The sequence below is a fragment of the Vombatus ursinus genome, unplaced genomic scaffold (genome assembly GCF_900497805.2).
Source record: "Vombatus ursinus unplaced genomic scaffold, bare-nosed wombat genome assembly UNPS02014818.1, whole genome shotgun sequence".
NCBI lineage: Eukaryota > Metazoa > Chordata > Mammalia > Diprotodontia > Vombatidae > Vombatus > Vombatus ursinus.
In genome coordinates, this window is record NW_020954596.1 from 59,125,068 (window position 1) to 59,148,157 (window position 23,090).

Below are 23,090 nucleotides of genomic sequence, written 5' to 3' on the forward strand. Positions count from 1 at the left end.
CCCGTGTCTTCATCTTTTCACCCTTTTACTTTGTTGGGGAACACTTTATGACATCTATATCTGTATCTCAGTGCCTAGCAGAGAGGATAGAATTCTAGAATAGGAAACACCCAGGTGCGGAAACTCCCTTTACCGTTTCAGGTCTGCATGTTCTCTTAAATTATTTTTATTTTTTTTGGTGAGGCAATTGGGGTTAAGTGACTTGCCCCGAGTCACACAGCTAATATTATGTGTCTGAGGCTGGATTTGTACTTAGGTCTTCCTGACTCCAGGGCCGGTACTCTATCTACTGTGTCACCTAGCTGCCTCCATTTAAATTCTTAGAGAATTGCTTTAAACCCTAAGAGATTAAATGATCTGCCCAGGCTTATACAGCCATTTGTATCGAGATTGGATTTGAGCTGGTCTATCTAGTTTCAAATCTAGCTCTCTATTCACTATATCACTCACCTGGCACTTAATAGGTATTTGTTGATTGATTGCAAGTGAAAAAATGGAAAGATTATTCTACTACATACGACCAATTCATTTTTTTAATTTTTAGACCCATTAGAGTCTTAGAGATTATCTTCTCATCTTATAGATTAATTTCATGGGATATACAAAATTAGATTTCCTTAGGTTTATAAATCTCTTTAATGAATTAAATAGTATACTCTCTAAGTATATAGGGCCTAGGAATTTAAAAAAATGAATTGGTCATATAGAGTAGAATGATCTTTCCCTGGATAAGTCTTGTTTGGTCTGGATCAATCCAGATCAGAGGTTCTTAACCTGGGATTCATGAACTTGTTTTTATAAAAAAAAATTTTATAACTATATTTCAATATAATTGGTTTCCTTTGTAATGTAGTTTATTTTATATGTTTAAAACCAGATTGCCTGAGGGATTCGTAACTCACAAAAAAAGGTTAAGAAAGCCCCTACTGAAGCTATTTGAGCTTGCATGTTGATTCTGTTGCTGTCCTATCTCATTATTACTGAGAACATCGTCATGATCATCATCATGATCATCATCATCACCATCATCATCATCATTACATATCATAGTCCTGGGCACTACAGAAAGTTATATGAGATGCAAGAGACTTAGTCCTTGCTCATGAAAAGCTTATAACCAAATAAATATAATAGTAGCTTCTCTTCTGTATGAAATTAGGTAACTGATGGTCATGTGCTCACTACTCCAACAGAGTGAGTTTGAATCTCATCAATTTGTAGAATATTCAGGTGGAGTGAGAATTCCCTCTAGTACACACATGCTTGTGGGGCACGCGCACACACATACACACACACACACACACACACACACACACACACACACACACACTTTATGTGTCTGGTTCCCACTGAAGTTAGACGGTTTGGCCAGAGTTGACCCAACTGGTAAATATCTGATGCAGGATTTGATCCCTATTTTTCCTGATGACAAGTATTTCATTTTATCCACTATAATACACTGTCTCCCTGATTTTAGATTTGTGCAAATTGCTACCTTCTTAGCTTTGAACAAAAGGCTTTTAAAAACAACTTCAGCTCATTGTGTGTCTGGAAATGCTATTGTGACTGACAGTGTTGTCAGTGTTGAGCAAAGCAGCCAGGGTGTGGTGTTTTTGCTACCATTCTCTCTTTGTACCCTTCAGGGGAGGTCTGCCCTTATAGAAAACATGGCCCCTTAGACTTTGTCTTTGACTGAGGCAGGCGGAATGCATTAGAGTTCTCTGAACTCAAGGTTGGGCCTGGCCAACTTAACCAGCTCTCGCTTACTTGGGCCTTTTGATTAGTTCGAATTCTCTTATGTGTTTTGACAGGGAAGTTGAAAGGAAAAACAAGAAGCAATCTTTTCTGAGCACTTTATTTCCAGTCCACCAAAATAAGTGTTGGCATCCTTCAGGACTTTAATGTTGGGGATGGACCAGTTGCCAAAATCCTGCCTGGTGAATAAGCAGATTACTTATGGCAGGAGGGAAAACTGAGTGCCACGTTATGCTTCCTCTGCTTTTGATTTTCACCCAGATTTGCACAATTCTTTGGAATGACTGATTGCCACAACAAAATGCTGCACGGTCCATCTGATTTTAATGAGTATTTCTACAGAAGACATCTTTGGTTTTATAATTGATGGGACTATTTAGTGTCATGGGGTGTGATCATTGCCTACAATCTATGAAGCTGGCTCTAGTCTTTTTCTATAAGCTCAGCTTCCAATGCTTTTCTTGGCCACTCACATAGCTTTTGCCTAATGCAACTAAGTAGATACCAGAAGCGAAGACTGAAAGCCACGGTAATGATTGTGGGCAGTTGAGGATGTTGTGATAGGTGCCACCCAGTGGGATTGGTGATCAGCAGCTCTGTTTGGCAACTACCCATGGCTGCTGCTTGGTTTGGTAGATGGTCTTTTGAAGCTACATTCTGGGCACACAGTTCAGAAGAAACACTTGTGGTTTGGTATTTTTTTTCTCTTATGGAAAATAGAATCCTTCATTCTGATCTTGCAGATGCCAGGCCTTATTTTATAGGTTGCACCAGAGTATCTGAAAACCAGAAGTTCCTCCCTTTCTTTCTGACAGATTTTTCCCAGAGTCCATTTAATATTGGGGTATTTAAGTGATTTAATGAGAGAGAAAAATGAAAGGGACTTTCCAAGAACATTCCCCTACCTCAGAACAGAACACTCTTCAACAGTTAAATACAAAATGGAATCTTAGTAGGGTTCTCCAAAAGATTTTCCCTGGGCTGCTTCATCTTTGGGTGGACAAAATGGTTAGGAGGACTCCAAGGGTGCATGCCAATAGGTCCAAATAAATTGATTTTGCCCTTGTAAACTGGGTGGTCTGTTTGCAATTACAGTTTCACAACTTGGAAAGTTGGAATGTCTTTGCTTCTCCCTCATTTACTTCTCGCTTCTCCCCCTCCTCCATCATTAACTCAGATTGCCTACACCAGGGAGGTGAAGCAGATACAGAAACAGGGAAGGGATAGAAATAGTGAATGCTATTCCACCTAGTGACTTTAATCTGATGGTATGGGGACTCCCCTTTATTCCCTCTCTGCATGTATGTTCTCCTGATCAGCCCTTGTATAAGGACACATATCAGTAGATTTAGAACAAGAGGGGGAGATAGGAAGAGAGAAGGGAAAACAGTTCCTGCCTCCTAGAAACTTATGTTCTACTGGGAAGATAAGATGTTTACCATATTCAGAAAGAAAATTAAATACAATGATAATTTGAGGAAAGAGAAAGCACTAGCAACCAGAAAGAACAGAAAAGGATTCCTGTGGGAATATGAGCCAAATCTTCAGTGAAGCTAGGGATTCTAAGAGGTAGAAACAGGGAAGGAGTGAATTCATATCTTTCTGTAAATATTTCATGGAAGATTTATTTGACATACTAGAGGTCTTCTGGATATTTCAATATCTCAAAAGTAGCAAGTAATAATTTAATACTCATTCTGTTCACTTATTATCTCATTATGCTTGTCAGAATTTCCTCCTTTCTGGCCATACAGGTCCCAGATAAACACACACACACACACACACACACACACACACACACACACACACACACTATGTACACATATACTATATGCACACATATACAGATATATAGATAAACATAGGATATAAATATATGCATACGTGCACATACATATGTGCCCATATATAGACATATATGAACACATTTACAAACATTTGTGTGTATATTTTTAATAGTTCATCCTTAATATTGTACTACAGTTTACTTAAACCCAAGATGCCTTTTTCTACTGCCCGTTGGGTTACTTGTTGCTGTAATTTTCTAGTGACTGTAAGATGTTTAGGTATGCGAGTAAGTGGTTGGAATGCAGTTGCTTTCTTTTGTAAACTTGTCATCACACCATGTCAGAACTGCAAGGGACCTTTGAAACCATTTGGGGAAGCAATTTGTCCTTGTTTTTGTTTGCTTGTTTTCGGTTTTTCAGATTCCCTGTTTACAAAACAGTAAGCGTGTTCTAGATCCTCCCTGATGATGTGTAGTCTAAACCCCTCCTGCTGTTCATTCCTGTTTTCTTATATGTGGTCATCGGTAGAAATGAAAAACAGGCTTCCATCGTCCACGCAGCAACTTCTTCCTATACTTGCTGCCGTCTGAGTCATCTCCCAGGCTTCTCTTTCCAGACTAAGTTATGCCAGATTATTTAAGCTTCTTCCTAGTCATCAGAATGTTCATAGTAATACTTTGACCTCAGCGTCCCAAGAGGTTTCCGACAGAGAACAGAATGAAAAGGGGGAGTCATTATGTAGGCCAGTGGGAAAACAATGGCAGCAGGAGAGGCCACCTTCCAAGTAGAAGCAAGTTTCCCCTGGATGAACTTTTAGTCTTAGTTGTAGTTCCACATAAACAGAGGGCGTGTTCCTGAATATCCCAATAACCAAGTTTGTTTATGCCAAAGAATAAAAGAAGAGAACTGCGAGGGAAATGACAGGCCAAGGTGCTGAGCAGTGAATGATGGGAAACTGATTCCTTCCTTTGATTCTAGTCTATCTAGTCCAAGGGTTTTTAACTGGAGGTCCATCAACTTTTTAATTTTATTTTTACCTTGCTAAATGTATCTCAGTATAATTGCTTTCCTTTGTAATTTTTAATATTTTATTTTGTGCATTTAAAACCATTTTTCCAATAAGAGATTCATATGTTTCATCAGACTGCTGAAGGGATGTTTGGGACAACAAAGATTAAGGAGTTCTGCCTGATACAATCCATGGAAGAGCTGTTCTAAGAAGAGGCTGGAATCCTAAAGTTGAAAGACATCTTAGAGATCATGGAACCCAATCCCCTGACCAATGGATCACTGGGCCACGTCTGACAAGTGGTCATCTATTCACAGTGGATCCCATTCCATTTTATGCCAGCTCTGTTCATTGGGAAATTCTTACAGTTGATTTGAAAACTGTGTTCCTATAAGCTTTCACCTGTTTTTCTTAATTCTGACTGCTGTGGCCAAGCAGAAAAAATCTAATCCCTCTTCCACCTGACAGCCCTTCAAATATCCGATGACAGAAATAACAGGCTCCCGCCATCCCCTCCACCCTTTCACTTTCTTTTCTAAGCTAACTATCCACAACTCCTTCAAGTCAATCCCATGATTCTTTGCTATTCTAGTTGCTTTCCTCTGGGCATGTTCTATAAGGTCAAGGTCCTTTCTAAAATATGACATCAATAGCTGAATACAATAACCCAGTTGCCAGCCAACTGGCACAGAGTATGATGTTTATCCATTTTTTCCCCCTCAGATTTTAAAGACTTCAATAAACTTAAATTGCTAGAACTTTCTATAGGATCGAGGTGACCCCAGGCATTGGCAGGCTGTGCCAACAGAATGCCATCTCCAACAGCTTCTGTGAAGCTGGAGGCCACCAGTACTGGGCATGTCAATCATCTGATGACTAGCCTAGTCAATTCTATTGGAGCTCATCACCAGGTTGGCAGCAAGGGGATAGATTTTTCAACCACAACAACTCTTAAAGACCATTTACTACTAAGTTGAAGGGGGGTTGCAATCTAGATTGGTGGAGGGGATATCCTCACTGAGGAAATCACTGGGTGCTTAAAGTAAAGGTAGAATATGAAGCTTCTTCACCTATTAAACTTGCACTGAAGCAGAATAGGGTTATTTCTTAGGAAGGTTCTATCAGTTACACAGGGGTGAGAAGTGGTGGGGATTTGGATGGGGAGCAGTGTAGTCCATTTAAATAATTAGATCCCTAATGGGCTTCTTCAGCTGCTATCAGGGAAAAACTCCAAGGGCTGACGTACAAAAGTTGAATGTCCAATCCAGTCTTCTGATTGTGTCAGGGGAAGAGTAAGATCATGAGTAAGACAGAGGTAAAGAAGGAGTACATTCTAGACATGGGGGCCTATCTATGTAAAGGCATGGAGATAAGAGCTAAAGAGCAGTTTGGTGTAGTGGAAAGAGTATGGGAGCTGGCGTCGGAAGACCTGGGTTCAAATCTTGTCTCTTATATTGATTACCTTTGTGACTTGAAGCAAGTTACTTGATTTGTTTGAAACTCAGTTCCCCCTAGGGGCAGCTAGGTGGGACAGTGGATAGAGTGCTGGCCCTTGAGTCAGGAAGACTTGAGTTCAAATCTGGCCTCAGATACTGGCTGTCTGACCCTGGGTAAGTCACTTAATCTTATTTGCCTCAGTTTCCTCATCTGTAAAATGAGCTGGCAAAGGAAATGGTAAACCATTCTAGTATCTTTGCCAAGAAAATCCCAAATGGGGTCACAAAGAGTTGAGCATGACTGAAGTGACTCAACAACAACAGTTTCCTTGTCTGTAAAATGAAAGGGTTCTGTGAGAGGACCTTTGAGGTCCTTTCCAATACTATAATCCTATGAGCTTTCTTTCTACTAACCTATTAATTGTAGCTGCTCTTTTCGTCCTCCCCATGGTGCATTCAACTAGACTGGACACTCCCCACCCCTTTTGTTTTCCAGGAGTTTGTCTTTAAAAGACAATCGGAAGGCTTTATAATTGATTCTAGAGGTAATAGGGCACCCAGGTAATGCCACAGTGTATAGAGTGCTCAGCCTGGAGTCGGGAAGACCTGAATTCAAAACTGACCTTGAACACGTACTAGCTGTGTGACCATGAGCAAGTCATTTAACCTCTGTTTGCCTCAGTTTCCTTGTGTGTAAAATGGGGATAATAATAGCCCCTACCTCCCAAGATTGTTTTGAGGATCAAATGAGATAATTGTAAATCACTTCGCACAGTGTCTGGCACATAGTAAGCCCTATATAAATGTTAGCCATTACTATGGATTTACTGAGTTGAAAGATCAGTTAGAGACCAACAGGAAGGGCAGGGGCCCTCATTTTGCCTAGGGGAAAGCCTCAAGTCAACCCTAGCCTTTTAATCCACCTCAATTAGCATTTATTGACCTCCTACTTTGTACTCACCGTAGTTCTCGAGGTCACCTACAAAGGTTCTGAGGTTCAGAGAAAATATAAAAATTCACAACAGCACAATTGGTCAATGTGGGAAAATTGAGCCCTAGATTCCTGGGTTCTTGGCATATGCTGGGTTTGTTTAAACTTCAGACTTTTAAAATCGCTGTGCGCCATCAGCACACCTGGTCCTGTAATTACAGCTCAGGCTGTATTCCTGGGGAGAAAGGGACCAATAAATATGAAGGGAGGCCAGCATTTCAAGTCTTCCCCCCTGCTTTCTCTGAGCCATTCTAAAAGTCTCACTGGGTATAGCTTCTGCCATTGGAACCTCAGACTCATGCATCCACACATTTCAAAACAGCCTCAGCTCAGGAAAGGCTGCATTGCCTAGGTCAGGGGTGGGGAACCTGTGGCTTTGAGGCCACATGCGACCCTCTAGGTCCTCAAGTGCAGCTCTTGGACTGAATTCATGAGGGCCTCACTTGAGGACCTAGAGGCTGCGGGTTGTGCCTGCTACTTACTATAAGAAACTTGGTTTGCTTTCCTTTCTGGTGAACTCATAGCTTCGCACATGACTGGGTCTGGCAAGCTCCCAAACCATCAATGGGGAAACTAGAATCAGACTATTAGAGCTGGAAAAGATGATTGGTCAAGTCAATAAGCATGTATTTAGCACCGATCACGTGTCAGGCGTGATGCTAAGTGCTGGAGATACAAATAACTAAAGGCAAAAACACAGTCTCTGTTCTCAAGGAGCTCACAGTCTCATGAGAGAGAGAGCATGTGAACACCTACATAGAAACAAGATATATGCAGGATGAACTGAAGATAATTGTAGAGGGAAGGTACTAGCATAAGGGGCGGGGGGGATCAGAATAGGCTTCTTGCTGAAGGTGGGGTTTTAGCTGCAACTTAGAAGAAGCCATGAGGCAAGATGAAGAGGGAGAGAATTCCAGGCATGGGGGACAGGCAGGGAAAACACCTAGAGTCTGGAGATGGAGGAACGGCATGGAGGCCTTGATAACAGAGACCATGGCAGGGAGTAAGGTGTAAGAAGACTAGGAAGGTTATGAAGGACTTAAAAGGCCAAGCAGAAAATTTTATTTTTGATCCTGGAAGTAATAGGGAGCTATAAGAGCTTATAAGTAGGGAGGGTGACCTGGTCAGACTCGACTTTTAGGAAGACTGGTTTGACAACTTGAGAGGATGATGGACTAGAACAGGAGATTTGTCATTGGTGTAGTTTAACATTTAACAAATCAGTAAGTTTGTGGCAGACCCTGGACTGTAACCCTAACATCTTGACTTGGGGTCCTGCAGAAGTTTACTTCTATGTGTATAGTGGAAAGAGTACTGACTCTCAGAGGACCTGGGTTTAAATTCTTTTTTTTTTTTTTTTGGCAGCTCTTTGTTTATTTTTTTATAATGATTTTTAATTCATTTCTTTTGATTTATCAACAATCACTTCCATAAGTTTTTGAGTTTTAAATTTTTCTCCCCCTCCCTCTCCTCCTCCCTCCCCAAGATGGTGCACAATCTGATATAGGCTATCCATATACATTCCTATTAAACATATTTTCACATTAGTGATGTTGTAAGGAAGAATTAGAACCAATAGGAAGAACCTCAAATTCTGTTTCTAACATTTAGGACTGTGGACAAGACACTTAACCTTTACAGGCCTCAGTTTCTTCATCTGTAAAACAGGCTGTTGAACTAATAAATGGCCTCTGAGTTCCCTTCCAGGTCTATATCTATTATTCTCTGTTCACAGAGAGTGCTTTGTATGCAGAATGATGAGGGGACTGCTAGGCCAGGTTTCCTGGGTCTGACCAGCACCTAGCATCTACTGAAGGATTTATTATTGTCTTATAGATGGGGATAAGAATCAGGAAGTTCCCACCCCATCCTCCAAATGCCTTAACAGCTCTTTGGCAGGGTCTGCTAGACTTTTAACTCCCTACTAGAGGCCAGCTCCATGAGAACCAAGAAAATGACTTATCTAAACTTGATATCTCCTTCAGTGCCTAGTATAATATTTTGCATATAGTGGGAAATGAATAAATATTTATTGAACGAATCTCCATGGAAGAATGACTGAAAGTGATTTCCTAACCATCTGCAAGACATTTTTTTTCCTACCTTCCACATGTCTCAGGTTAGCTTGAAGGAGTTCTTTGACTTTTATTTCCTGTCTAGTACCATATACTGGGGTGCCCAATAGATCAATTATGATCTACTCATCAGGCTTAAAGACTTAGCAGGCAAATCTCCAGACTGGTTAATACCGCCATCCTTCCTTCTCTATTGGTCATGAATACTGACAGCATTCCCCATCAGAAACCTGTTGTTCTTGAAGAAGACCAGGACATCAGGGAGGTGATGCCATGACATGCAAGTGAATTGGATTTAAGTGAAGGAGGACTGTGCAAAGATACCAGCCTCACTTTCTCCTCTGGAGCCCTCTGGGTCCAGTGGTAAGATACAGATCAGGATGACTGGAAATGGCCCTGGATACAGTGGGGAACCTTGGCCTTTTCAAGCTAAGGTCTTTCCCAGGTCTCAGTTTGTCTGAGGCAACGCCCATTCAGTGGTTAAAGCTAGGTAGGAAATGAAGTAGACCTGAGTTATCAACCCCCTGAGAAGGTCTAGTTGGGTTTCATCAAGAATGCCTTTGTGACTTGTTAATTCGCTGTGGTGAGGAGGAGAAATTAAGGATTCCACGGGACTCAAAATTTGGTTGAGCCTGTCACATTTTCATGGTGGGTGAAGGACTTCTGGTTCTGGAAACTAGGACTGATTTTTAGAGTGAGAGAGAATCATGTTGAAAGTGTGATATGCCGCTGCCATACTAATAAATTTGTTTTTTAGCTACACCTTTGTCACATCCTCTGAGTTTTCAGACTAAACTGATGCCCACAGTGGAGGCTTACAAAGGGTTGCAATGGAGAATGAGGCCCTTCCTTTGATATGAGCACCAGCTGGTATGGATGATACAAGTGCACATTTTCTCTTCAGTAAAGATGGTCCACAGCACTAACTGGTGAGGCTTATTGTACAGTATGTTGTCAGTATTCTTCTGGTTCTGCATACATTATAGTTTATATATAACCTGTATTAATTGTATAGATTGTACATTTAAAGCTGTTCCCAAGTTGTCAGAAAATGAGAGAAAACAAGGTCATATGTAATATTTTGTTTGTAATTATCCTTTGTATCACAGTAAAGGAAAACTAAAAAAAAATCTACTGTAACAAAGTAATTTTAGTACAAAAAAAAAAAAAGAAATGAGATAGACAATGGTCTCTTTTACCTAGTCAAAAAAAAAAATCAATCTGGCAAGGGAAGACTCTCAGCGTTTCTGGCCAAAACAGAAACAATTGCTGTTTACATTCACTTTGAACCAATCAGGGCCCAACAATGACCAAGGTGGGGGGGGAAGGAAGAAAGAAAGAAAGAGAGAGAGAAGGAAAAAAGGAAAGAAAAAGAAAGAAAAGGAAAGAAAGAAAGGTCCAGGCACTAACTTGGACCAAAAGGAACCAAATGCCAAAGGCAAATCGAAAGTAATCCTCATCAGGAAAATATTAGGGTTCCCTTGTTCTATAGCCATCCTACTTTACTGGAGAGAGTGATGGACTGGTAGATAGGAGACCCGGCCTTTCTTACCAGGTCTGTCATTAACTAGCTTTGTGGCATTGAAAGTTAGTTAATTTCATAGAGCTTTTAGTCTCTTGATCTGTAAAATGAAGAGTGGACTAATTATCTCTAAGGTCCCTGAGATCTACATCAATGAAGGAACTTCTCACACTGGACATTTCTCATATTAAGCAAAATCACATATTCCCTTCTGAGGACCAGTGTAGAGATAGCTTGTGAGTCAGGGTGTTGGACACATTAAATAGCTATGGCCATGTATGCCAGTCATGGGGGCCTCACCCACATGTAAAGTTTTGGACTGTTTGTCCCATCTTCTAACGAATCTGTTTTCTAAGGCTGCTCCACGAGATCAGAGGATGAGGTCAGGAATAGAGTAGGGTGCAGGGGTGGGGACATCACCAGGTCCAGCCCTAAATAATTTGTCATTTCAGTGAGAGGACACCAGATTGCCCAGAAGATTTGGTTGTGGCTTTTTGAAGCAATGGAGTAATTCATTCCAACTGTCAATCTACAACAGGAGTTAAGGTGTCTGTGGATAGATTTCAGGTAGTCTGGGAATTTGGATAAGGAAAAAAAATTAAAATAGCTTCATTTTCGCTAGTCTTTGTTTTCCTTTGTAATCTTATGTATTAACTGATTCTAAAACATCATTGTGAAAAGGATTCCATAGGTTTCACCAGATGTCAAAGGTGTCTATGACACACAACAAGGTTAATAACCCCTGGTCTACAGAGACGATGAAGCAGAACTGAGCTGCTCTGTTGTCCTTGCAGACGTTGTAGATGCTGCAAACACAGAGATGCTGTGTTATCTGAAACTGGTTCTTAATCGACTCATTTGACTTTTTCCTTTAACTGATTTTCTTAGGAAGAAATACACTAAAAAGCCACAGAGTGACAAATAAAAGCTTACAAGCTTTTAAGATTTCAAAGCCTTTTCACATACACTATCTTATCTGATTTTTGCAATCCTGTGACATAAGAAGTGAAAATATTATTCTCTCTCCTCCTGTAAAATGTAAGTGCCTTGAGGGCAGGCAGTTGTTTGTATCTCTAGCATTCAGACACACAGAGTGCACACTCAATATAACTATTATTTAATTTAATCCTTGTTTGTTTGTTTTTAGTAGGAGACCAAACTGAATCTCAGAGAACTTAAGGGACTTACTCAAGGTGACATAGTAAATGCCAGAACTAGAATCTAACCCCAGACTTTCTGACTCCCAAATCAGCTCTTTCCATTAAACCTCACTGTCTCTTATAAGAAGGATACAGTATAAAACCTTCCTCTTCCCTCTCAACTTAACTATGAGGGAACTAACTTATTAAAGAACTCATTTAAACCGACTTCTTAGTCTCTGAAGTACGTTTTTTTTCTTAAATCTCAGAACCTAAAAGAAGAAAAACATTCATTTTTTTGCAATAATATTTGTGTTCACTATGACATATGTTTGGCATTATTTTTGTAGAGCATAGAGAACATGGTCCATATAATCTTGACAGTATCAATTTTAGAATTATCAATATTTTGTCTTTCATGAGCAGAACCAAAATTTTTCAGTCACCAGGTTGCTCTTTATTGCTTCCGTCTCTTCATTCCAAAATTAGGTGCTAAGGACCCAGGTCCATATGCAAGATGAGTGATGATGATAAATCAGCTGATCATGGACTTCCTAGCTTTCTAATCATCCTGATTGATTTTATCTTTCCTCTCATGTAAGTAGGAAGTACACAGAGTTCAGAATCTTCAGCAAAATGACAGCAAGCATAAATCTTTCAGCTCTGTTCACTTCTCTCTCAGCATCACTTTTTCCTAGTCTCTCCTCTCTTTGTTTAGTTGGGACACCATGACAATTATAACATGATTGCTTTTTCACAGTTTTTCATATTAAATGGAGATTGACCCAAATGGCGAAAACTGTGAGAGAGAAGTACAGATTTAAATGTTGATCTACCAGGAACCTGAGGAGTTCCATGAAGTTGGTCAATGAATGAGGACTCTGTGCAGGTCTCAGGACAGAAAGATCCCCTGAGGAAGTGGTTTGGGATTCAATAGTCCTTAGAGTTTCCCTTCATTTTCCCTCTCTCACCTGCCCAGTGCAATAAAGAATAATAATTTTTTTCTTTTCTTTTTTTTGGTTAGGCAATGGGGTTAAGTGACTTGCCCAGGGTCACACAACTAGTATGTGTCATGTGGATTTGAACTCAAGTCCTCCTGACTCCAGGGTCAGTGCTCTATCCAATGTGCCACCTAGCTGCCCCAAGAATAGTAATTTACGCAAGAAACATTTGATTATCCTCTCTGATGTCTTATAGCCTTTGACACTACCAAAGAGCAGAACTCTCCAGCATCCTGGAGAGGAACGGGTAAAAGATGCAAAGAGGTAAATTTATACTTGATGTCAGGGAAAACTTCCTAACAATGAGCTACCCCATTGCATGGTAGTGAGCTCCCCCTTAGTGGAGGACTTTGAACAAGAGTTGGATGACTCCTGTTGGCTGTATTGGAGAGAAGTTTTTTTTTTTTTTTCCCCAGAAGTGGGTTGATTATATATAGCTTCTGAGGTTCCTTCTAATTCTGAGATACCGGTGAAATTTATAAAAAAGATTGGACTGGAGGTAGTTAATGCTGATGAGGAAGCATTTAAAAAATTTCCTCTAATGAAAATTAAGAATTTTGTTTTAGTTTCCATTAACAAGTACACGTAAATAAGAACATTATAAATTAAGAATTAATTAACAAGGATTGTTGTTATTGTCTTTAATTATGAAGATATACTATTTGAACCCTTCTTCTACCCTGGACCAAAAGTGACTCCTCAAAAGAAAATTATATCTACCTATACATACATACATACAAATGTATGTGCATGTATATATTTAAATAGATATAAATCATATACACATATATGTATATAGTTTTTTGGTTTGTTTTCTTTTCTTCATTTTGCATTCACAGATTATACTCAAAGTCTTCCCACATTTTTCCTGTATTTTTTGGAATGTTTGTCTTTTCTTATGGCATAGTAAAATTCTTTAACTTTCTTATGACAAAATTTGGTCAGTGATTTCTCAATTGTTGGGCATCTAGGCCCCCCCCCCCCCGCCCCAGCTTTTTGCTAAGACAAAGAGTGCTGTTAGGGGTAGTTTTGTTAAGATAGAAGGCCCCTAAACCTGGCATCCATAATCTTCTTATCCCAGTAGTAGGACCAATGAGTCAAAGAGTATGACTATTTTTGTAACTTTCATTGTGTAATTTTACATTGCTTTCCAAAACGGTTGAGCTATATCACAGCTTAACCAAATGTATAAATGATATATCTTCTTTCCTTCGTTTTAATGCAATGACTGCTCTCTGAAATAAAGGCTAACCTCTTAATTTTATGGTACAAAATATCATTTGCAGTTCAAACACGCAGATGGAATTAGATTTATTTTACTTAAGAAACAATTATCAAACACCCCTTCTTGCCTTTTAGATTTTAGTCTGAAAGTTGTTATGAAAAACAATCAGCAACTAAAAATAGAAAATATAAGGGTGGCTTTGTTTTCCATTTTGGAGTCTAAGACATGAATTCAAAGATGTTTTCTTTGTCAATGCCTTCTAGAATAGTATATCTGAGTTTTTGTCTTTTTGGTGGTAAAGAAACATATTCAATTGAGTCTATCTAATAGCAGGAAGTCTGATGAATTTTGGCTAGTGAGATCTGAAGATCAGGAGAGGGAAACTGATCTAGTTAAAGACTTTAAGAGTATTCTAAATGTCACCAGACAAGTTAATGCTGTTAATACTGTTCAATAGAGATAATGCTATTAAAATGGAGATCACTACTCTATTAAGTACTAAATATATTGTAATATTTCCATTGATTGATGATCTCATCAATATTGATTTTTCCCACCATTATTGCAGATTACAATGCATATGTATCTTCTTATCCTGGGCAATTATTGCTGATTCTCCTATAAATTCTCCATAGAGGATTTACCAAAGGTGCTAGAAGTCTTCTATTTTGTGGATATCAATCTTACACTCAAACTGTCCACAAGTTTTTGCTAGCTCTCATTACATGACTTACTTGCTTCTTTTTCTCTGTGTCATCCAGAATTTTTATATTTCAGACATTGCAGTGTCCCAGAATTTATAAGCATAGAGTATTGCCAGGAGAACATTTGTGTTTGGTTTTGTTTTTTAATTATGGATTTTTGCACTGGGATGCAGCTTGGAATCATTGAAGGCATTATGTGATTTTCTACATTCAATATAGTTTGCCTCTTCAATTTTGGTCCCAATTCAATTTTTATCTGTAACATATTTGGATTAATGTGATCAACTAGCCAACTGCATGTCCAAGCCTGGACAACAGGCATTATTTATTCGTATATTTTTTCCTGTGTGAATTGTGGTCAGCCTCTTTTTTGCAAAATCATGGATTTCATTGAAGAGGTCCTATAATGTTTTGGGGGCTCAATGCAATTAGCACAATATTACCTGCAAAGAGGAGCATCTAGAGGATATCTACCATCTCTTGGTAATGCTTCCCCTGCTTGGATTTTTTGCAGGGTATCCTCCATGATGGTTGTTGAATACCCTAAGTGAGCATATATCTCTGTTTTGTGTCTTGCTTGACAATAATCAGAGAGTAGTGGAGCAGAGTTAGTGCTGTGGTTATATATATCTATGTCTATATTTGTTTTTATATACATAAATTACTGTTAGTGTGTAAACTTTAATGCCATTTTGCTTTATTGAGTCCAATACTTTAAAAAAATAAACAATGCACAGCAGAATCTTGTATTTTCTGACTCTTTTAGTCAATTGTGTGACTGTAAAGGTGTGATCCTTTATTAATTGTGATGACAATTATGATGTTTCAGTTCTAACTATTGTCCTCCCCCGATTTTTTAAGTCTCAACTAAAATTCCACTTTTAATGGAAGCCTCCTCAACCCCTCTTGATTCTAATGCCTTCCCACTGTTAATTATTTCCTATTTATCTTGTACAGTATATAGCTTGCTTTGTATATATTTGTTGCATGTTGTCTCCCCCATTAGACTGTAAGCTCCTTGAGGTCAGGGACTGTCTTTTGCCTCTTTTTTATCTTCAGGGCTTAGCACATACTGGTATATAGTAGGCACATAATAAATGTTTATTGATTGATTGATAGCCAATTTAAGTCCCAGAGGAAAAGAAAAAAAGAAGAAATATGCTTCTCTCACCTTGGGATGAAGGTTGGGGACTATGAATGGTTACTTTGCTGGTTGGGTTTGACTCAATTTTTCTTTGTTACAAGGTGATACAATGGTGGAGATGAAGTTTTTTTTTTAAAAGGCATAAATAAAATAATTAGGGGAAAAACAATAAGATGCAGTCTATTTTGGAGGAAAGTTTATGAAAGACACCCTGCTCCTTTCTCATATTTTCATTAAAAGTACCTTTGATAAATATATAGATCATTTTCAAAAAGGTTTTGTAAAGATGAAAAAGTATGCATATAGGTAAATTGTTATTGATACTCTCTTGATTGCCTTTTGGAGGCAATAATAATAATAATAATAATAATGTCACCTGTAATTTCTTTCATGCTTTTGGTATCTTCTCTGCCTGAGATACCTTATAAAACAAGCCCTCAATGATTTCCATATTCTTTCACTTTCAGCATGAACTTCCTTAGTATAGACTTAGTCTAATTCACCTGCTCTTTCCTATTTTGTCTTGTTAAGTCCCACTTTTATTCCTTATGATGCCACATTTGGGAGTGAAGCGTTCTAGTCCAAACAGGGTGGATCCATTGTTAAAGATGAAAATAAATTATTATAGAGTCATTGACAAATTTGTTCCATTTACTCTCAATTTTTGTCCTCTAGCCATTTCATCCAGACTTTATCATCTTAGATTAGGAAAGTATCAGAACAATTGTTCTGTAGACATGTTTTTATTTTTATTGCATTTTACTGTTTTATGAAACAATATTGATCATAATCTTTCACCACCTTCCTATGTAGTGTTTTACAAATAAGTTTGTAAACTAAATTGCTCTTGGCTGCCAAGTGTCTGGCAAGTATATCAAGAGTTTGCAGTTTAAGAAACATTCTAGACTCTTTTGGCGTTTTCATTGTGGTGACTGCTTTATATTAGTTAATCAAAGTCAATATTTTTATCTTTGTTCACTTCCCATTTTCAGCATCAATGGCTCATAAGTTTATAGATTTAAAGACGGGAATTTATTTTCTTTCCTTCCCATTCTTCCCCTCCCCCACCAATGGAAAAGAAAAAGAAAAACAAAACCCTTGTAACAAACATGCATAGTCAAGCAAAGCAAATCCCCACATTGTCCACATCCAAAAATATATGTCGCATCCTGCATCTTGAATCTCTCACCTCTCAATCATATAGATCATCATTAGTCCTTTGCATGATTGCATGATTGTTGGTCATTGATCAGAGTTCCTAAGTCTTTCAAAGTTGTTTGTCTTTGCAACGTTATTTTTATTGTTCTCCTGGTTTGGATCACTTCACTCTGCAACAGTTCATACAAATCTTCCCAGGTTTCTTTGAACCGATATCTTTCATCTCTTCTTACTTTTACCCACTTCTGCATTACAATCACCAAGTATCAAAGTATATGTAGACTTGTTCTGGATAATCTTTTTAAGATCATTATAGGATTTCTCTACCTCTTCTTCTCTGCAACAGATGTTGGTTGGCACATAAACTATAATTATCTTCATGGTGGTCTATTTGCTTATGCTCATAATAAATACTACAAGATGAGATGAGCAAGTTTCCCATGAAATGATCTTTCTTGTCGCCTTTGGGTTTACAATGGAACCAATGCTGCCAGCTTCTTTGTTTGCCTCTGCAAGGAGAATGTATGAGCCATCACTCCATTTAATTATAATTTCTTTTTATCTCTCAGTTTCATTTATTGTAAGGATATCAGTAATGATTTAGCTCAATTCTTCCAATAATATGTAAAGTAATTGGTCACTGGACTGAAATCACACATTTAGAGTTTGTCAATATTTATTAACTGCTTAAAGACTAGATGATTTATAGGACTCTATGCCTCTCCCCTGGTTTTTTCCCATCATCATGGAAGTGAAAGGGGATGACACAGGACTGCAGGTCATTCATAATTTTTATTTGTTTCATGAGTTGTTATAGTCAAATAATTCAACACTTAGTGGCCAATCTATTATTAATGAGACTCTTAGTACTTAGCTAAATCAGTCCTTAGATAGCTGACTCAGCCTGTCACTGGGACCATATCAAAGCCTTAAAAACATGATTGAATCTACTAAAACTTGGGCCACATTGGCTTATCCTTCCAGAACTCAGAGTCACCGCCACACCACAAGGAAGCAACAGAGTATGACTTCATATAGGAATAAAATGAATTACAATAGTAAAATTAAATACAACTTGATCAATGCAGTAGCATATGCTGAAGACCCAGGAAATCCATACTTCTTAGCATAGATATCTCCTCTTATATTTGAATATCTACTTGTCAGAGCTCCTGACATGGACCTCCTAGAATAAATGGTAACAAATCTCAATCGAAATGCAACGCTATGACCCAAGCAGTCTTATGCAAGATTTGGCAGTCCAGAGTCTGAAGAATCCCTAAGAAACTAATTTTGCCATAACAATATGCTGCCTGTCTTTTTTTTTAGATTGGTTCCATGTAAGTGTACAGCAGTTCAAAGCTTTGGATGTTTGTTGACAGCTACAATTACACGTTAAAAATAGGAATTTAAAACAAAGGGTTGGAAGTGGATGTTAGCATCATAGCATCATTTGTATAGGAAAGCCAGCTTAGTACGAGGGAAAGAGCACTGTCCCTTGAGTTAGAGAACCAGGATTTTAGTCTTGGTTCTTAATGATCACTACTTACGTAGCCTTGGGCAAGTCACTTTTCCTCCTAGGCCATCAGTTTCCTCATCTGTAAAATAAAAGGGTTCAACAGGATGACTTCTGTGTTCCCTCCAAGTTTTAGATTTATTTTCCTATTATTGTAGAAGGCCAGGGGCAGTTGTAGTACTTCAGGCTCACATAACCCTTTGAGACTTGTTGGAATGCAGCTCCCTGAAATGGTTTGAAGGGTAATTCAGGCTGACAATCAAGAACTGAGTTTCAGGGACTTTCTAACCCTAAATCAGACAGCAGCTGGGGACAGTGACTTCAATCTTGCCAGCAGAAGGAAGTCACTTTAAAAGATAGATTAAGTACCTTAAAGCTCTAATATAGGATTGTCTGGGTCCCAAGAGAATTTAGTCTTGGGAGTTAAAACTTTGGAAGCTAAACAAAACAAAACAAAAAAACCCTTCTCTCCTAATGAGGAGAAAGCTGTGATACAGTTGAGATTCATCCTACCAAGTGTCCTATTGACTACTGCCAAAGATGATCCTGAGGGCAATGGCCTTTGACAAATGTGGGGTCTCACAATTTTATTTACAATAATCTTTCAGCCATTTTCTTCTTCTGTAAAATAGAGATAATTTTCCTCCTAGAAAGAATTATACATTATCTACCAGACATAATACCTTTCTCCCAGACTGTTGGGAGGATTAAACAAATTAATGTACTTAAAGTGAGGGGTGTTGTGAGGCTCAGATGAGATGGAAAACACATTGCAAACCTTAAAGCTCTATATGAATGCCAGGAATTAGAGTTATCATAATTATTAGTATTTTTAATATTAGTCTGCAGTCATCAGGTTCCAGTCAGGAGATGGTTTCGTTCCCTCGGTCTTCTATTGTACTCTTGCTGAGCTCAAGCAATGTTTATGGAGCAATACAGAAGTGTGCTAGTAAGTGTTTAACAATCAGTCTCTGCAGAAAAAAAAATGCATGCAATTCACATATGAGTTTAATCTGCAGTATTAACTCTTGTTAAAATAATCAGTAAAATAATAAATAAAGCCCTGATTCATATAGCATTCTGAGACAGAAACATTCTCACTGAAAATTTAACAATGGGCTCTCTCCCAACCTAGTTAGAGTTGGCTCCAACACACACAGGCTAAAGTACTACTAAAATGTAAATTATTACTGGAGTTCCTTGAGGGCAGAGGGCATCATCTAAGCTTTATATTTCCATCTGTACTAAGTGGGAGCTCAAGAAATTTTTGTTGTTAACTGTTATTACTCAAATACAAATATCACAACAAATATGACTATGCTCAGCTTTGCCCTTCCTGGGGCATGCACAGACATTGTTTGCTGGGTTCTAATCCAACATGCGAAACTTTGGGAGCTAGTTTCTGGCCATGATGACTCAGGGTGTACTATGTGATGATGAAAAATCTTCTAGATGTCTTTAAAAATGGAAAAAAATGACTCAGGAGTAGCTAGACCAAGATTGAATGTACATTCAAACAGTAGGACCAAGTTGTGGGCTTGCTGGATTCAGCTCATACTGGTTCATGAGAGCCAATTGTTAAAATTTCAGTGTGAGCATTTATATATCAGATGGTAAATACTACAAATCAAGGGCTAGATTTATTGTTTTGTTAATAGTCTCGATTTAGGAAAATGATGAAGAAAATGTTAATAATGCAGATTAAACTTAAAGTGTTATATGAATATTTTTTTCCTCAGGGGGCCAGATGTTAAATATTTACCAACATACCCTTAGATTCATCCATCATGTCAATCTTTTGCTTCCTGGTGTCAAGTGAGAGCTGACAGATGGGAAAAGGACAGCTGGTTGAATTCTCCCACCCAGCTACCATGTGTGCATGAGCATGTGTTGCCTCTGTTTCTTTTGTATTTATTCTTTCATGATCCTAGGTGAATGAGTATCCTGAAAAAAGAATGCTCAAGCAACTGAGTGAGTCCCAGAGATCCGGAGATCCCATAAGAGATCCCCCCAGTAATTAGAGTTGATAGCAAAGTTCATAGCAGTGGCTACTGGAGTGGAAGTGGCTGCTGACAGAGGAAACTCCTATAGACAGATGTGAAAAGAGACCCCCAAAGACAGTGGCACCTTCAGAGGGCATGACCTTTGAAGAGAGAAGAGCTGGCTATGGACTTTAGAAAGGGACTAACTCCTTGGAGCCTAGCAGAGAGGTGCATTTAAGGGGAAATTCATGACAAGTCCGTGAATGGAAAAAAGGAGTAGGAAAATACCCTTTGGACACATGTGCCTTGGATCGTTGTACTTTAAATTCGAACTCTTGCTCCCCAGGATGTGCAAAGGATGAGTGTGTCCTTGATGTGGGGAGAATATTTTGTAACAACTGTTCTTACTATACCTTTTTGGTAAAATCTTTTCTAAATGCCAATGTAGTCAACTGTTCAACAAATAATGAGAACACTAGGAGAGGTTTATGAGCAACAAGTAATAAAAACCTCAGCCCTTACAGGATCCCTAGAATCTCGAGGAAAGTAGTAAGTAGTTAGCTTCCCTCTAGTGCTAGCGCAAGTATGAGTTGGAGGAATGGTCTCAGATGGGGGGGTGACATACTCATATATGATCATATCAGTTGGAAGTTCCTTCCAATGATGCAGATAGCAACCCATTCATGCTTGCCCATGCTGTGTGACACTTGTCCATGTCTTCTCAAAAGTTTGCACGGGGAATCAATCCAACTTGATAAGGAGCACGCTCTGGCTGCCCATCTGCTACAGTTCATTCTTGCCAAGTTACCAGCCTATCTTCTCTTCCTATCATATACTTCATAGAGGACCTCTTCAATTTCTGTTCTTCACCTCATTGATTAAATAGTGTAGCCTGTTCACATCTGCCATGGATGAGAGCTTTCCACTCTGTGTGATATTCATTTTTAATTCTTAAGAGTCTGTTGGGGCAGCTAGGTGGTGCAGTGGATAGAGCGCCGGCCCTGAAGTCAGGAGAACCTGAGTTCAAATCCGACCTCAGACCAAACACTTGACATTTACTAGCTGTGTGACCCTGGGCAAGTCACTTAACCCCAACTGCCTAAGCAAAAAAAACCAAACAAACAAAAAAAAGAGTCTGTTAACTGTCATTATTATCATTAAATCATTTTTAAACTGGGGATAATAATAGCACCTATCTCACAGAGTTGTTGTGAGGACAAATGAGATGATATTTATAAAAAGCTGTTAGCACAGTGCCTAACACATAGTAGGCACTATATAGATGGATCTTTCCTTTCCTTTCCTCCCCTTCCTCTTCCCCTTCCCTTTCACCTTCTCTTTCCCTTCCCTAAATCAAAGAATTTTTGAGCTGGAAGGAACAAGTTAACTCAACCTAGTCTCTTTTCTTTACTTGGGCCACTCATTCTTCAATTTAAGATCGCCCCTTTGCTACTGTTTATCCAATTTGGACCCCATGTCCCCTGACTAGAGACACTTTCTATCTTTGAACATGAACATTCATTCTTTTAACCTTTATGTGTCTACCATGTGCAGAGGACTGTGGTAAGTTCTGGAGGAGATACATAACTCATGGATCTTATAGTTTAACAATTACATAACTTTGTGATAAAACACAAACACATATAATTATAGGGTATTTTTTCTCCATAAACCTTCCTATCCTGCCCCAATACTGGTAACATCTCCACATTAAAAGAACTCTTTGCCCTGGATTTCATATGCCAGAAACCCTCCCCATGTCTGTATGTCTAGCTCTCTCCTGAATTCTCTCCGATGAATTCTAAAGCATTTTGGCCAAGATCATCATTCTATTCTGTTTCCTTTTCTTTAACTAGATTTTGTAATTCTTCAGAGACAAATCAGGGGAATAAAAACAAACCAAAAGAAGGGTTTTCCATGAATTACTTTTAGAAAGCTCCTACTGTCTACTGCTCAGAATTCCATAACCTCACTGATGTTTAAAGAATTTTCTCTCTTTTTATATTCCACGGACCAGATTTCCATCTGCCTACACTCACAATCTCCTAGTACTCAAGCAATTTCCTTCAAAAGAAGTTCCAGGTGCAGAAGAGATTTAAGGGTGTGGTTGGGCTTGAGTATTTGGTTCTATTATTTTACTAAAACATTTATTTTCTTAATCTTTGCCCCAAGGTGACTTTTCTGAGCAATTTCTAGCTGAGCTCATTCATCTGTTTTGGAATTATGTGGAAGAAAACAGATATACAGATATTTCCAGCTCACATAAATGACCTCAAAAATTGGCCCAAAATTGGTCATAAAACTTTCAATTGGTTACCTCTTAGAGGCCCAGAGTTCTTTTTAAAAAGGTTTGCAATGCACACCAAAGGAGAGAAGAGACCACAATTTAAACTGGTAACCATTGTTCCCATTTTCTTTTTCTTCTTTATTTTTCTCTTTCTTTTCTGTTTAGAAATAGATTCCTTTTTTTTTCTCTTCTTAGAAACTGAGGAAAATGCATCCCCAAAGTTTCCATTAATGAGTCCATTAATGAGTCCTCCATTAATGAGACTCATTAATAGCTCATTGAAACCAGAAGAGATATTATGAGAGCTGGCCAGTGTGTGTGTGTGTGTGTGTGTGTGTGTGTGTGTGTGTGTGTGTGTG

The 23,090-nt window shown here is 38.6% G+C and overlaps 1 long non-coding RNA gene across 1 annotated transcript; it reads right to left on the minus strand.

The window, feature by feature from the left end:
- Positions 1 to 16,515: 16,515 nt before the first annotated feature.
- On the minus strand, positions 16,516 to 18,533 carry LOC114023408. Its single transcript, XR_003566787.1, has 2 exons — positions 18,497 to 18,533; positions 16,516 to 17,455 (listed from the first exon to the last, which is right to left on the minus strand). It is a non-coding gene; the product is annotated as an uncharacterized LOC114023408 (long non-coding RNA).
- Positions 18,534 to 23,090: the final 4,557 nt, after the last annotated feature.